This window comes from Sinohyriopsis cumingii, chromosome 16 (genome assembly GCF_028554795.1).
Source record: "Sinohyriopsis cumingii isolate HCF-2022 chromosome 16, ASM2855479v2, whole genome shotgun sequence".
In the NCBI taxonomy this organism is placed as follows: domain Eukaryota; kingdom Metazoa; phylum Mollusca; class Bivalvia; order Unionida; family Unionidae; genus Sinohyriopsis; species Sinohyriopsis cumingii.
Window position 1 is genome coordinate 62,195,615 of NC_142976.1, and position 16,131 is coordinate 62,211,745.

The following is a 16,131-nucleotide window of genomic DNA, read 5'->3' on the forward strand; positions in this document are numbered from 1 at the left end:
GTTATGGACAATCAATAATTTTCTACAAATGATATAAATTGCTGTATATGGAAATATTTTCGATTTCAGTATGCAATAGAATAAAATTTAATATTTTTAAGGTAGTTTTATGTTTGTTTTATTGGTGGTTGATGACTTACTGCATAGTTGATCACAGCATAAGGAAAAGCGATCTAGACAAATCGACCATTTTGGGCGAAAAGAGTTTAAAATAGAGATCCCAGAAGCAATCTGTCAAATAACATACGGCATGAGTATATAAATACAGCAGATACAATGTGAAAATAACTGTCTTTACATGAATAATAATGGTTTACGACTTTAAAATGCTCTGCAACATATATAATTGCAAAGCTTTTTCTGAAATGTCTGCACAGTGAATGACTGATTTTCACTGTGTGTGTGAGAGAGAGAGAGTGATGCACATGCATTATCCAGTGTAACCTTTATGATCCAAACAAATTTTATATTTTCAAAAACATCTAGCAACTGGAAGAGATTTCAGCATGCAATTTTTGGATAATATTGTTGTTTCATTTAATAATTGATTATTTTGTTCCTTTTTGTTTTATTTTTTATCCCATGCTGACGAATTTTGATATGTAAATTAAGCTTCTTTGAATATTGTGCTTAGTTGTTCCAAGTTAAATTATGTAAAGGTATCCCAATATCAAACTAAATTTCAAAGGCCAAGATGTTGGTACAATAGTCGCAGTATCTTTTCTACAATGTTCAAACAAAAGGAATCTAAAAGCACCATGCCTATTCACAATTTACTGAGAAGTAATGATATACGTAACTTTCAACATGTAAAATTTCAACAGTAAATGTACGATTCTCAAAGTACTGGGTCATGCTTTAATTTGAGTACGTTTTGACATGAGTACGTTATGGCTTGGGAACTTTTCGACTAGGGTGCGTTTTGACCTGTAACCCTGGCTGGTATCTATTTAGCTAGAAAGTATTTGTTTATTAAATTGTCTGGGGGTTTTAATCAATGGGCAAATAAATAAGGGAACTATATAATTCATTGAAAGCCATTGTCTAAATATTATGTGATAGAAGATTCTGCCTAAAATATAATTATATGGGTTAGACACGTATGTTGTTACAACGATACGTTGCAGAATTCGAGAACTGCTGTGAGGTCAGTGTTATTTTCTGATATCGTGAAAATACAATGAAAGCAGTAAAGCAAATAATATCTAATACACGACATTACTGCAAGTTTGTAGACCAATAATATAACCATAAATCTGCATTCATATCAAGGAAGCTAGAAAGTAAGAAAGTCCCTCATTCTAACAATAGGCCTGGAGGCATCCACATGTCATGTGAAGTGTCATATATTTTTTTGTGGTTGTGTCGATTCGGTTGGAAAGAAGAGTCTATTTTTTTATTTATCAACCTGTATGCTTCAGTTTTCTGTCAATGAATAGTTACTGTAATGTTCCGTCGACAATGATGAAATTAAGACAAACACTATGACATGAAGACACTTATTCATTTGCTCTAATGTTCATGCTATAGGCCAAGGAGATGTTTCAAACTATAGGTTAGAAATCTCCATCGCTATTTTATGAAGTTTTAAAAAGTAAAAAAAAATCGACAAGTTATCCTTTGTTTCCACTTGACAATATCAAATGTGTGCTCTTCCATGTCCGTCATTTTGATTCTCTAGCCACGCAAACCAGCGTGTACTCCCCCAGAAAGTTAGGAAGCCGCGCCTTATTTTATGTATATGGATATCCTAATTTATCACGTTCTGTTAAGCATGTCAACCGCACGAGACCGAATTCGTGACTTTCCGTTTTTTCTTCAAATAAAACAACAATGAAATCTTCAACCACTTATGTTATTGTTTCATAAACAACTAGATCCATCAATGAACAAATGCATAAACAAATTGATACGACTCTGTGGTCACATATTTAAGTAACAGAAAAGAAGAAAAACCAATAAGTTTTATAAAACTTGACAAACAATTTAATTATCCAAGTCATACGTGAAAACATGAGATACACTATTATGAAATGAATCCAAGCAAGTCCTTAAATCAGTGGTTCCCAAAGTGGGCGGTACCGCCCCTTTGCGAGCCATGGGCTTACCGAGGGGGCGATAATGCTGAACAATGCTTGTTGCGGGGTAAGATAGGGGGTGCTGAGGATAACCAAAGGGGCGGTGGCCTGAAAAAGTTTGGGAACTATTGCCTTAAAAGGTTTATAAAGTCTTAAATGAATGAAAAATTCTTTATGAATTTCAAAAACGGAAATGTACTGGTCCTCCAAGAACCGTGACGTCGTCAATATGACGTTGTCCAGAATTCCTTCGAATAATTTATAACAGTTCCAGAATAATGAACACTGTTTCCACTGGAAAGTCCCAAAAAATGTTTTTACTCTCGAAAAATATATAAGTACAACATAAAACACATCTGCAGACTTACATCAGGAACACAATAAGTGTGAATGACTCAGAAAATCGGAATGAAACTGAATGCTTAATTTTCTCCTCATACACACCGTATATTGCGACTGTACTTCGTAATAGACTCCATGTGACAGCATATACTATCGATTTTGATGAACTAAGTGTAATCACGTGACCTCCCACGACTAATGGGAAACCACATAATTATTCTCGAAACTTCCATATCCCATCAGTAACTGAAAAGCTACGCCAAAGGCGCCATCTTAAGTCGTATTATTACCATTGTTGTTACTAATTGTCAACATTTACGTAAACGTCTATTTATAAATCCTACGCAGTTTGCGTTCTTAACAATGCCAGGTCACGTACAATTTTAAAACAAAAGATATTCTATACAGTTTACAACTATGAAAAAAGAATTACGAAAATTAAATAAAAATCATGTACCAGAAGTTTAAAAAATATAGATATACATAGCACAAAGGATAAACAAAGAAGCAAAAGCGTTGAATGACTTTCAATTTTCATGGGTCGATATCAATCATTGGGTTACACTTCAAGTTAAAAAGTCAATCGTTAAAATATAATTTCATATTTCTGCAAGCATTTCAAGAATACTCAGTTTTGACATTAGATACAAAGTCATGTTCAGTTAGGCACACGTTCTCAGCAAGGTCGCGCAGCGAAAGTCTCTTCAACTCGCGAAACCGTTTCATCGCCGTAAATTTCATCCTCAATCTTATCGCCACATGGTTGAGGCAGGTCTACATCTCCGATGTCCAGTGCAAGCTAACACGCTTGGACATCCTCTTCGATGTGTGGCGGATTTTGTTCTCCACTTAGTAGCTGAGTACGGCAAAGATGTATACCGTCAAAATATACAATCTGTGAACGTTCATTTCTCTTACAGTTGACTTTGTACGTAACTTCACTAACTCTGTCTAGACCCTGACACGATCCCCGCCGGGACTCGAAAGCTTAGGAAACAAACCAGTCTTTCATTGAGAAAATAATACCTACACTTGATCTTCTGCTTTGAAACTTTCCCATGACAGACGGCTGTCATGACATAGTTTTGACGTCTGCAAGGCACGTTAGATATTTCCCTTGCCAAAGCGTGAGCATCTTCCATTTGTTCTCTCAGATCTTATGTCCAGCTACACTCAGGTGTACGCGTCATACTAGTGGATGTTTGATACATGATGTCCAGAGGGAAAAATCTTCTCGTCACAGCATCATGTTTGGAGTAAAGCCGGTTTTCTCATGTTCGAAAGAACGGTATGCCACCATTAAGCAGGTCATGTACTTATCCCAATATATATTGTGTGAACTTATATAACTGATAAGCATTCATTTCTAGAGTGCTGTTATATGTAGACCATTCCCTCGGCTTGCTCTGGTGATAGCTTAGACGTTGCTGGTCGATACAGCTCGCTAAGAGAGTACAACGGCCTGTCTCCATACAGATTGCTTTCTGCTACTAGACCCGAGACAAGCTCGCTGCGCAAAATTCGCCTACTTTTGTTCCTTTGATGGATTTATCGTCTGTAGCCGAACTGTATGTTCCCCTGTTATTAATTATGGCCACCAATATTTGGCATTCTTCAAAAACGATGTAGATGGCTTTATTAGCCCCTCAAACTGAGATGTTTTTCATTCAGGAACATATCAGATTGTGGGTGTGACAGTCTCACTTCTAGGTCGCAAGTTTAAGGGTGCTGCCAAAGCTATTCTCGAACATCCCAGAGTTCCTTCGAACGAGATGGGCAGAGACATGTCGTCAATTTTAAATACGCCGTTGGCAAAATTTATTAACGCACAGTTATTTTTCATAAAGTCCAAACCTATGATCTCAGCGACATCAATCTTTGCCACCACTGCTTGGCTGTGGTAAACGTTACCGCCCAAAATAAAAGTGAAACTTGTTTATCCTAAAACAGACAGCATGGTACCCCCTGTAAGATCAATATCCTGCTTACCTTTGACGAGTGGAAGCGGGTTTTGGATAGGAATTCGCCAATAGAATTTCTCCGTACCAGTGTGATGGTTTCTCCAGGATCGGTCAAAAGCTTGGTATCGAGACCTTGCATGCTGGTTATTAATATAGTCTTGCCTCATGAGCTACAGATTGGACCCAACCGAATGGTGGGGGTTGTTTTCTTATCCCAGTGTCGGTTTCGATGAATTCTGCCTCGCCAACCCTGCAATCTCTGCAAAGCGCTGGCAGTAGCATGGCTCTTCATAGTTTCTTACCATATTTTTCAAACTGGTTTCATTCTGGAAAATTTTTCCTGATATGTCCTCTCTGGCCACATTTGAAACATTAACGCCAGTCAAGGATTTAGAGTTAGAATTCTTTTAAGAATCTGCTATGATGTTAGTACTTGGGACTTTATCGCGCTCAGACGAACTTTTCAGCATACTAATTTCGTTATGGATCTACGATCATTTATTTCAGCGGAACCAGCACATGCTGCATTATCATTGATTCTGATATTTCCTTCCGTTCTTTTTCATCGGTTCAAACTGATGACAGAAGCTACGATCACGCTTGCGCTGTTTTTCTGTGCGCTGAAGGGCTTCTAATTCAAGGTTCCGATATGATAACATATCTACACCTTGGCGTATCGAGCAGATATTTTTGTGTTTCGGGTCTATGAATTTCACTGGATGCGGCGGCAAGCCATGCATCCAATCAAAATTAAGTTGTTCAAATTTGAACACTGTTCGAACATGATCGAGACAAAGGGAGCACATAAACTTAAATGGACTCATAAATAAGCAATTTTCCACTGCCGGTCTGTGTTTGTACAAATACCTTTCACTCAAATAGGAATGTAATGGATTTCCTCTGATACTGAGTCATACTTCCGATGCTGAACTTACAAACTATCCTTTTTAAGTCAGCTACCTCCACCATTTTCGGCCGATATATAATGCACCGCTGTTATTGGTTAGTTGCCATTACATACTAAGGGAGGCAATTCATGAAATCCAATAGATGTCGCTAGGTCAAAGCATTAAAATATTGTTCGATCCACCAAGGTGTAGATTGGGTTATCATATCGAAACCTTGGCTAGCGAAGATGGCCGTCGCGAGGCAATAGGCGAACTAGGCGGCCACTAAGATCTCCAAGAAAGAAAAAAATGAAGGGGGGAGGGGGGCGCCAAAAGCGAAGTACACTGTCAGGTTATTCATTTAAATATGTAGACTAAATAATGAAATTATTAAATTATCAAGCCGAACGTTAATTAATACTGATGACCAGTTTATAATAAGCGATACCCTCCCGAGGAGGAGCAAGGTGGAAGGTTCGCCTAGGGCCCCAAATCCCTTGCATCGGTATTGGCTTTTAACGCTTCCCATTATATCACCAAGCTTTCTAATGTCAACACAATGTCTTTCACAGGGTGTCAGCTACAATGTAAGGTTACTCATCCGACTTTAGACAGTTTTTACATTAAACTTTTTCAATAATTAACAGACCCATAGCAAATTAGTTTACTACAAGGTACTATTCATTCAATTTTTGGGGTGGATTGGGGTTGAGCGGGGCAGCGATTTTGTTTTTATATTAAAAAAAATATTTCTTAATATCCAGATAGCAATTATAAAAATTTCAGATAATATAATATATGTTTACTTTCTATTGATTAGAGCAAGATATTTTACAGCTTTTGACAGACATAAATTAAAACAAAAGTGTCAGACCCATATCCCAGGAAAATTAATTGTTGGTCCCTAATATCACTGCGGTATACCGTGATAGGTATCGCTGTATGCTCAGAAATACTTCGGTATACCGCGGTACAAAATTGTTCGTGGTAACTAGCTCTAGTTGGTAGTGAGTTGAGAAACTAATATTTATTTTCCCGATTTAATTTTAATTAACAGTGTTATTTCAGTTGTTAAGTGGTCTAGAATGTTCCCAAGCTACCTTCTATGTTCAACTGGCTTCCCCCAAGAGACATGTTGTCAATTTGAAGTTGTATACGTTATTAAGCCAATTGATGTGATTAACCGAATTTATCAATGAATAAACACAAACATTTTTGCGACTTCAGTCATGTAATAGGAGAATAAGACAACATGTTACACGTTTGAAATATAATGGTTAAAGTGTGACGTACATAGGATGTCAGACATCAGTAACAACTAATCTATCACATCCTTTCATAGACTTTTACTCCGTAAGCGGGTGGGGTTAGAAGCAAGACGGTGTTTTGTCAAACGAAAAAAGGAGAGGTACAGGATAAATTCAAAACCCTGCTCAAATAAAGTAAAGTGGTATACATTCATGATTGATTATATCTCTCCGTTGTTTGTTTTCTTCTATTCACCCACTGTTCATACGTTAGATATCGGCATAGTGCAGCAAACGGTAATACACTTCAAAGTACAAGCACACTCCTAGCACATTTATTAATTTTGCTCAATGACATATCAGCGTTCCCGTATTTTACCCAAAAAAATGCATGGAGACAAAACTTGTTTCTTGGTGACATACACAGAAGGATCCTGAAACCAGGAATATCACATTTATAAACACATAATATTTCAAGGAAAACGAGAACTGGGGAAATGAAAGCTATCTTTTGAGGAAAATACTTTTTTTTATATAAAAAGAATATTTTTAAAAAATGTGTGTCTACGAGAGAGAGAGAGAGAGAGAATACAAGACTATAAAGCATACAAGTAATGTGTACTTTGCAAATGGGGACGGTCTGTAAATTTGAGAGCAAAACACTGAATTTGTCGTTGGCATATATTGAACATATCTGTCTATCGTTCTGTCTGCCTGTCCGCTTATTCGTCTCTTCAAAATTATAGTTCCAGCACGATAGCAAAGGAGTGGTACCACGTTAACTTCGTATACATTATGTTCAATGATATGTCTTCTGCTACGTGCCGTACGTAAACAGATACAACCGGAAGAAAATAGCTCGCACATGATATGAAATGAAACTTGCCCATAATTGTATCATGCTGCCCTGTGAAAAGGAAAGCACGAGTACTCGACTCCTAACATTGTGGGAGAAATTCAGTATAGTTTTCATCTTCATCTTCCAATTAAGTGCTTGGCCCATATGCAGGCATAGTCGCAATGTGGTGAAATAAGTACATGTCTGAAGGGAAGCTCTTTGTACAAGTTAAAAACCGGATAAAATAACATGGTGTACATGATAAGACTTGGGACCTGCAGCGCCGACAAGGACCTTCAAGGTATTAGTCGAAGGCGCTGTCATTAATGTTGCTGGCAAGAAGTTCCCAAAACGGATGCCTGTGGGGAAGAAATTCTTATATGCGTCCACGGAATAGTATGGTAGCCTATATCTGTTGGCATGGCCTCTGGTTGATGCTTGTACGGGGTAAAGTACCCTGTTGTTGGTATTTCAGCCAGTGGTTGGTTAGTGATCTGTGCTAATATGTTCCAACAATGTACAGTACAGCAAATTCTGCATAACATATCCAAAGAAGTAAGGGGCTGTCCATTTAGTACGTACGCATGGAGGGGTGAGGAGGTTAACCAAAATGCATAAGCTTGCAAATGGGAGTGGGTGTCTACTGATAAAGTATGTACGCGTATGAAACGGGGGGGGGGGGGGGGGTGGTGGTGAGGGGGCTCGATACAAATTTGTCTAATACGTAACCTGTTTGACCGGGTTCAGTCAGCGTTTGAATTTTAGCGGACACTAGACAAACCTTTTAAAGTCACGCAGCTTATTTCTTTGATGCAGCCTGACAGTCAACGTCGGTGGACTATCTGTTTTATTAGACACGTTAATATTATTAATCCTTGGTCGTTTCTGGGTGGATTAAATATAGGTAGTTCTATATAATTGGGGTGGGAGCGTCAAGCGTACGTACGCAGGTGGGGTGTAAAAAAAAAGTACGCATGTGTACGGGCGGGGGGGGGGGAACATTGCCAGATTTTCGAGTACGTACTAAATGGATGGCCCCTAGCCCGCCCCGAAAGCTTAGTCTTCGTGGTAACTAGACTTATTTCGGCTCGTAAACAGAAACAAGTAGCAGAGTTTGGTGGATTTGACAAGCGAATTAAACGAGTCAATCCCCGTTCTAGTTAGTTCCAAGCTTCCTCAATTCCTCCCCCACCCATTTTAGACATTTAGGTCAGGGGGTGCGGTTATAGACGTAAACAGACAAAAGGTAAGGAGGAAATAGTGTTCCGTAATCTGCGGGACTGGCCGAGCACTTCAATGACTAGTTACTTACGTGTTTGCCTCTGAAAAGTCGACAGCGAAAATTTTGGTGGACTCAATACACAAGGCGCATTTGTGCTGATTACGGCAGCCTGTCCCTTAACAATTCACATTGTTTTATAGAAGTGCGCGGTATTATCTGTTTACCGGTTTACCGCTTTATATATTTCTTCCGGTTTTTCATACCACGGTACATTTTTCTATGAACCGGTACATCGGTAGTTTCCATCAGTAAGGAATGTCCGAAAATTCCCGAGGAGCCTTAATACGACTTTAACGATACTAACAATCTGATTAAATTCAGATATCCGCTGTCCTGCGTGAAGATCTGACGACGACCGCTCAGGGGTCACGTTCTTGTGACCTTTGAATTAGCCCATGGAAATGCAGCTTGCAAAAATCTTAAAGTGAATCAAATCGTTCAGTACACATTCATGCTCTTCATATACACTGCTCAGTCTCCAAACGCGAACATATAAGACTTCATCTGATTGGCTGATAAAATTAGCGATTATGGTAATAAATATAGGTTACCAAAGCATTACCCCTATGCGGTCGCTGTCAGATGTTCATGGCAGAGAAGATCTGATTTTAATCAGATTGACGATATTAACAGCGTGTTTTTATTATTCAGGAAAAAGTAGTTTTAAAAAATCTTATTTTGTTTACGAAACGATTCAGTCTCACAAATTAATGGTTACAGATATAATTATATTTACGATACTTTGATCACATCTTTAACAACTGTCACGTATGCCAACGCAGTGGCCAAATTAATGGAAGACGTACTATACAGCTATACATGGCGGCCTGTTTAAATGATGGATTAAGAACCAGGGAAAACCCCGGTGAGAACCACAGACACGCGGGAAACTACTAGCAAGCTTGCTGGCAAGGTGACACAATTAAAAGACGCTTCCGACGAATATGTCACAATAACTGTTAAAATAAAAGAACAAAGGTCTGGTAAACTACAGATACGATCCGAGCGACCTTCATCCATTTACATATGGTGGCCTTATCAACACCATCTTTGTCTGAACGACCATCAACCAATTACTGAGGACAGTTGTAAACTTAGGATGGCCATATCAAGATGACCATTGTCCCAAAACCATCAATCATCTCTTGAAGAGAACATACAAGTCTCCACTGGCAGTTTACACCCTTTTTGAAAACAGCAGAAGTATGTAATGTGACATACTGTAACATACTCATATTTTATATCCATTATCTTCCCTCATTTTGCCTTTGCTATTCTTTTATTTTTGGACTTTCCATCGGTTATTCTGTCCACACATCTCAATATACACACCCACATGTCTTTCATTAATGATATTTTATTTTGAGTGTAAAATACAACACGCAAAGCGTATTAGGATTTTAGATTACAAGTCCATTTAAGTTCTTTACGTCCATTTTTAGAATTGCATAATCTTCATCTATCTGTAAATATAGAATCAGTTACTGCTACAGTATCTTATTATTTTAGCATTTCGCTGTAAATTTTTAGTATGCTTTTTTGTATCTTTTCTATCAAATCCTTTTTTTCTCTGTCCGTTTAACATTGCATCTAAGCGTAAATGACCCGAACGTGGAAAGAATCGACCATTCAGGTTAGATATACACTATTCACGTATTCATATTTATCTGATTTTGCAATTTTTATTTTGAAATACGATTTTGCTATTTTTATTATACAATGTGAATTTTGTCTAATTAACTTTCGCTTTTCATTTACAGTTTATTTACTTGTGCTTTAAATTTCATGATGTAAATACAAATGACTCAGTACATTATACAAGTAATGCGGTCTCTCATATATACATTGCAATACAAATATCTTCATGTCCTCTTGCATGCCGATGTCCCGCAAATTTGCGCTGCTCTTTGTTGAACGTACTGTGTGCGGTAAATTTGCTTATTTGTATGCAAGCGTGACTGTAGGTGACCTAAAATAAAAAATTAACATCCAATTTGCAATTCGCTCGAGACAGATTAAGTACAAAGAACTGATTGGTTGTTATTACCTAAATCCCGGTATATTTCCAGCACTGTAACTAGTTCACGTCAGCAAGGGCCAATATTACTGAAAGCCGCACAATCAGGATGTAATAATATACACCATAGTCATTCATCATTTTACATCATAATGAAAACCACCTACAAGTACATTCGTATCAATAAAGCACGATTACTAAACCCTTCTCGTTCTTATTTCTTATTTTCCGAAATAGAACATTCCTTTAACGCACACTTTTAATAATTTATCTTCTATCACTTTTAATTTCAAGAGCAGCAGGGGAGGTGATAAGACTAAATTTGGCGACCACCCTTTTTTACCACCGAAAAAATGAGATGACTATCATAGAAGTAATAATTTGTCACAATTGAGATTTACCAAACAAATCGGTGACTGACCTCCCCTGCTGCTCATTATTTGTTTGGAGGTTTAATTTTTCCTTGTTTCTCAAATAGTATTCTATTTCTGTTGGAGGGTTTTCTTTCTTAAAACTTAAAACCTCATCAGATCAGCGTTGATAATATGCCATTAACGCTCTGTATTTACCTCCACCTAATTTCTTGCAAATCTGATAAAGTCCTCGAACACCATTATTACATCCAACACAATGTCGAGATCCAGCAGATGGATTCTTTGATAATATATAATTATGTTTCTTGAAATATTCTCCGCGGCATCTTTTATTATATCTTTCAGATGTTGATTGACGAAGCCATGAACAATTGTTCATAATATCAGAAGATCTGTTATATTAAATCAAATGCAGAAAAAAATTGTTTGTGAAGCAACCTCACATTATATATTAATCCAGACAAATATTTAATTATCTCGAGGATAAAGTGATTGCGGAAAATGTACATAAATAATTATTATCATAAGAAATGTACATTTTCCGCATCGATAGTAGATTTACTTTCCGCAAAGTTCGATAGATCCCTCAGGAAGCCATTTACAATTGTTCGTGCCAAATCGATATGACATTATTATACAATTAAATATATAAATTTAATATATAATAATGCAATGGCGGAAAAAAATATCAACGCTGGTATACACGATTATACTAATACGGACAAATTTTCAAATGATTTTATTTGTATTGAAAACGATCCTGTATTTAATCCTGATTATCTATTCGATTTGAATACCGAAGAAGAGTTAAAAATCATTGCTGAGATTAATTATTTCGTTCTCAAAGAGATTTAATTGGTATTTGATATATCATCGTTGGACAAATCTGTTTGTGTTTCAACGAAAAAAGATGTATTACGGGCATTACGCAGCGATAGTCATGAAGATTATTATCTTCAAGGAATAATTATCGAGACTTTTGATAGATTTTACATATTCACATCCGATGATGATAATGAACGTGTCGCTGATAAATTTATCGATAAATCATCCGTTACTGAAATAATTCCGAAATTCAGATTGAGATATCCGATATTCGATATTGATTCGTTTTATGAACATCAAATCATCCACGTGAATAAATTTGATGTTCAAGGTACTTATACACGTACCGATGAAAAAATTACTCATGATGAGATGATTATTTTGCTCGGATATGTGACTGAACGCGACCGAATATATTTATTCGAAACAAATTCGGGTTATCACATTCACGTTAAATCAACATCTGCAACATTCCAACAGCAGATTGAACTATTTGAACAGGCTAGTAATGATAATCCACGGTGGAAAATTGATAAGCAAGCTGGACTGCACAGTATCAAAATGCATAACACTAAATCACACAAACCAGGTGTAGCAACGAAATGTAAAAGATTAATCTCACACGACTACGAAAACATCCGGCCGCGTGATTTATTAATCTGTCCAACAAGCATTCAGCGGCGCGAAATCGAATATAACATCGAAGAAGATCATCAGCAGAATTATCAAACATATGATCTGCCTGAAGAAGATCTTGAACGAATATCTAATGAACTAACAGGACAACCTGATAATCTACTCGATATTGTTTCGTTCACAAATAACTTCTATAATGTTCGACGAAGACCAGGACATTATTGTAATATCTGCATACGAAATCGCGGAATAACTATCAGTGGTCATGTAGAATCAAAATGTAATAATTGTATCGTTGCAAATGCTGATCGTTATATTGTTATTTGTCCTAGCTCGATGAAAGTAGAAAAAAAAATAATCGCAGCGACAAATCTCTGATGAAATAAATGATATTTTATCGGGAAAGACTAGTTGTAATCGAGAACTAACAACCATCGTAGATAAATTACCGAATCGGGAACGATCTCCTGATTATATTAAATATCTACTACGATGCAAGAATAAATCTACAGGTACTTTTATCTCAAAATCTCCCGATTATAAATACGTGTCTGCACCAGCACATGAAAGTGGTTCTGGATGTGAAATATTCAAAAATATCGATTACATAGATGGATCAGCATGTGGAATGGGCAAATCCGAATCAGTATGGAAATCAGTCGAAGAATATCAATCAGTATGTTATGTTCGTTTCGAGAAACACTAACTATGAAGATAAAATCATATTTCCACGCCGAATCATATCAGGATATCATCGGGGAAATAATTTTTATACGCGGCGACGGAAGGCGCGTCATTGTACAAGTTGAATCGCTTCACAGAGTGAAGGGTATTCCCGACGTGTTAAGTATCGATGAATGGCATGGGAATCGAAGGCAGATGTTTAAGAATGTTTCCTCGTACAAAAAATATTATGACGAGTTATCATCGCTGATAAATATATCCTGACGTGTTACTGCTCTTGATGCAGATATTAACGATGATGATGTGAGGATATTTATTATCCAGGCCAAACATGAAGTTTATTCTTAACGATTATAAACCAGATCATGATAAGAAATTTATCCTGGAAAATTCGCACAAAGACAATCTGACGCTATTGCTAGATCGAGTAAAATCAGAAAAATTTGTATTTGCTCATCATAAAACAAATACAGATTACTCCGTAGAAGGCCTTACTAAGATTTTACAATCGCATGGATATCACGTGCGGTATTATCACGCGGATACCGATCCTAATCAGAAAAAGAAGAATTTTTCGGATATCAATAACGCGTATAACGAAATTGATGTTATTTATAACCACACGCTAGAAGCAGGTGTTAGTATAACCGATAAACGATTCAAATCTATGTTTGTGTTCTCATACGAGATTGGATCAGTTGAAGCGACTAAACAAGCGCTGCATCGGTTCAGATGTATCAACGAAATACATTATTCGTCTACATCGAGATCCTGTCATGGTAATCTTCCTCTGGCTGTTGCAGATCTTAAAAAATTAATAATCGATCGAGAAAAATCCCTCTCTGATGAAATAATCATACATAGAGCTCCGAATACAAATGAACTATCTACAGACTGCGGATTACATTTTATGGTTGATATTGTCGAGGAGAATAATTCGAGGAAATATTTTACTGCACGATTAACAGCACTAATGAAAGAATCTGGATACGCAGTACAACAACAACCTCCCGATGATTATGATACCTGGTTATCAAAGAAAAATATAAAAATAATTCGCGGCGATAATCACATTGATACATTTTTAAACACAACAACCGGAGAACGAATCAAATACTCTGATCCAGTCGATGAAGATTCTGAGGATCTTAACGATGAAATCAGATTTAACACAATCAGAAATAACGATAATCCAACCGATGAAAATCAAACTAACATCTGCGAGATAATGTATTACTAGCTCAACAGGTAATCGTTGATAAATGTAATGATGGTACTGCGATAAATAACAATTTAGATCCGATAAAATATCCCCTCAAGAAAAGATTGATCTGATCAGAGATTTCTTAACGATGTTAAATCTACCCGATATTGTTAATGATAATCTTGCTGAATCATCTATAAATGTATCACGAGAAGATCTTAAAATGCGTATCGAAGTCATGTTACACGACCAGGATCAACTCAACAAATATAACAATCTCCTCAAACATTGGCATGATATATTTCCTGACATGAGGATTCATCCGGGTAAATTGACCGTAAGAAGTATTATAGAAAAAGTAAAAATGATTTATAAAGGATTATGTGCGACATTATGATCGTGCGATAAGAAAGACCCCAATCGAAGTGATTTCATGTTACATTATCCTGTCTGGGTTGAATCGGACTTTATTAACGATGAATAATTGAGAAGTTCATTCGTTGATTATTCAGAATGTGGAGCCGGTAAAGATATTCTGATAACCGATAAACATTCTGAAATACTAAAATTTCATGTATGGAATATCAACAAATAGTTCAGAATATTCTCCGCGGATTGATGTGTGATTGCGGAACGTGTACATTTTTTATAATAATAATCATTTATGTACACTTTCCGCATCAACAATTTCGTCAATCCGACGCTTGTTAGATATTCCCCGGAACATTTTGTTAATCTGGCGCTTGTTATCATTGACATGTTATTTTATCAATCCGACGCTTGTTAGCTATCTTCCCCCTCCAACATTTATTTTGTTAATCTGGCGCTTGTTATCATTGACGTGTTATTTTATCAATCCGACGCTTGTTAGCTATCTCCCCCCTCCAACATTTATTTTGTTAATCTGGCGCATGTTATCATTGACGTGTTATTTTATCAATCCGACGCTTGTTAGCTATCTCCCCCCTCCAACATTTATTTTGTTAATCTGGCGCTTGTTATCATTGACGTGTTATTTTATCAGTCCGACGCTCGTTAGCTATCTCCCCCCCCCCAACATTTATTTTGTTAATCTGGCGCTTGTTATCATTGACGTGTTATTTTATCAATCCGACGCTTGTTAGATATTTATGCATCATTTCCTCAGTATCGATGTGTCAATCTAGCGCTTGTTAGATAATTATGTTGGACTTTCAACATTCAGTGTAACACTTATTTTGTCAATCTGACAACGATAGAACAGTTAAATTATTTTGTCAATCTGGCGCTTGTCAGATATTTATGTACAGGATCCTAATTGTTCGGTGGAACATTTTTCTGCATCTAAACAAAAAATATTATATATAATCATTGTAACAAGATAACCGGGTGGGATATTTCGGATTGACAACAGAACGCGTTTTGACGACACATATATATGGTTTAATGTGGTGATTTATATGAGCAGTAGATTATGAAGATGTGTGCGTATTTATAATCCAAATATTGGATTTATTTAACATGAAACGCACAGATTCAAAGATGGAAATAAAAATACGAATAAATTAGTTCAGTAACACAAAAAACACAGGATAAATGATTCACAAATGATTCAGTAATGGAAAGATGAATATAATTCACTCAGATAGTAAACGATGTAAGCTTTTTACTCATAGTAAAAATGTATTCGCTCAGGTAGCGAAATTATGTTACTAAACACAAGAACGGATATACCATCTATCTTTCCAGTCCTGAATGATACACTGGGTCTTACTAA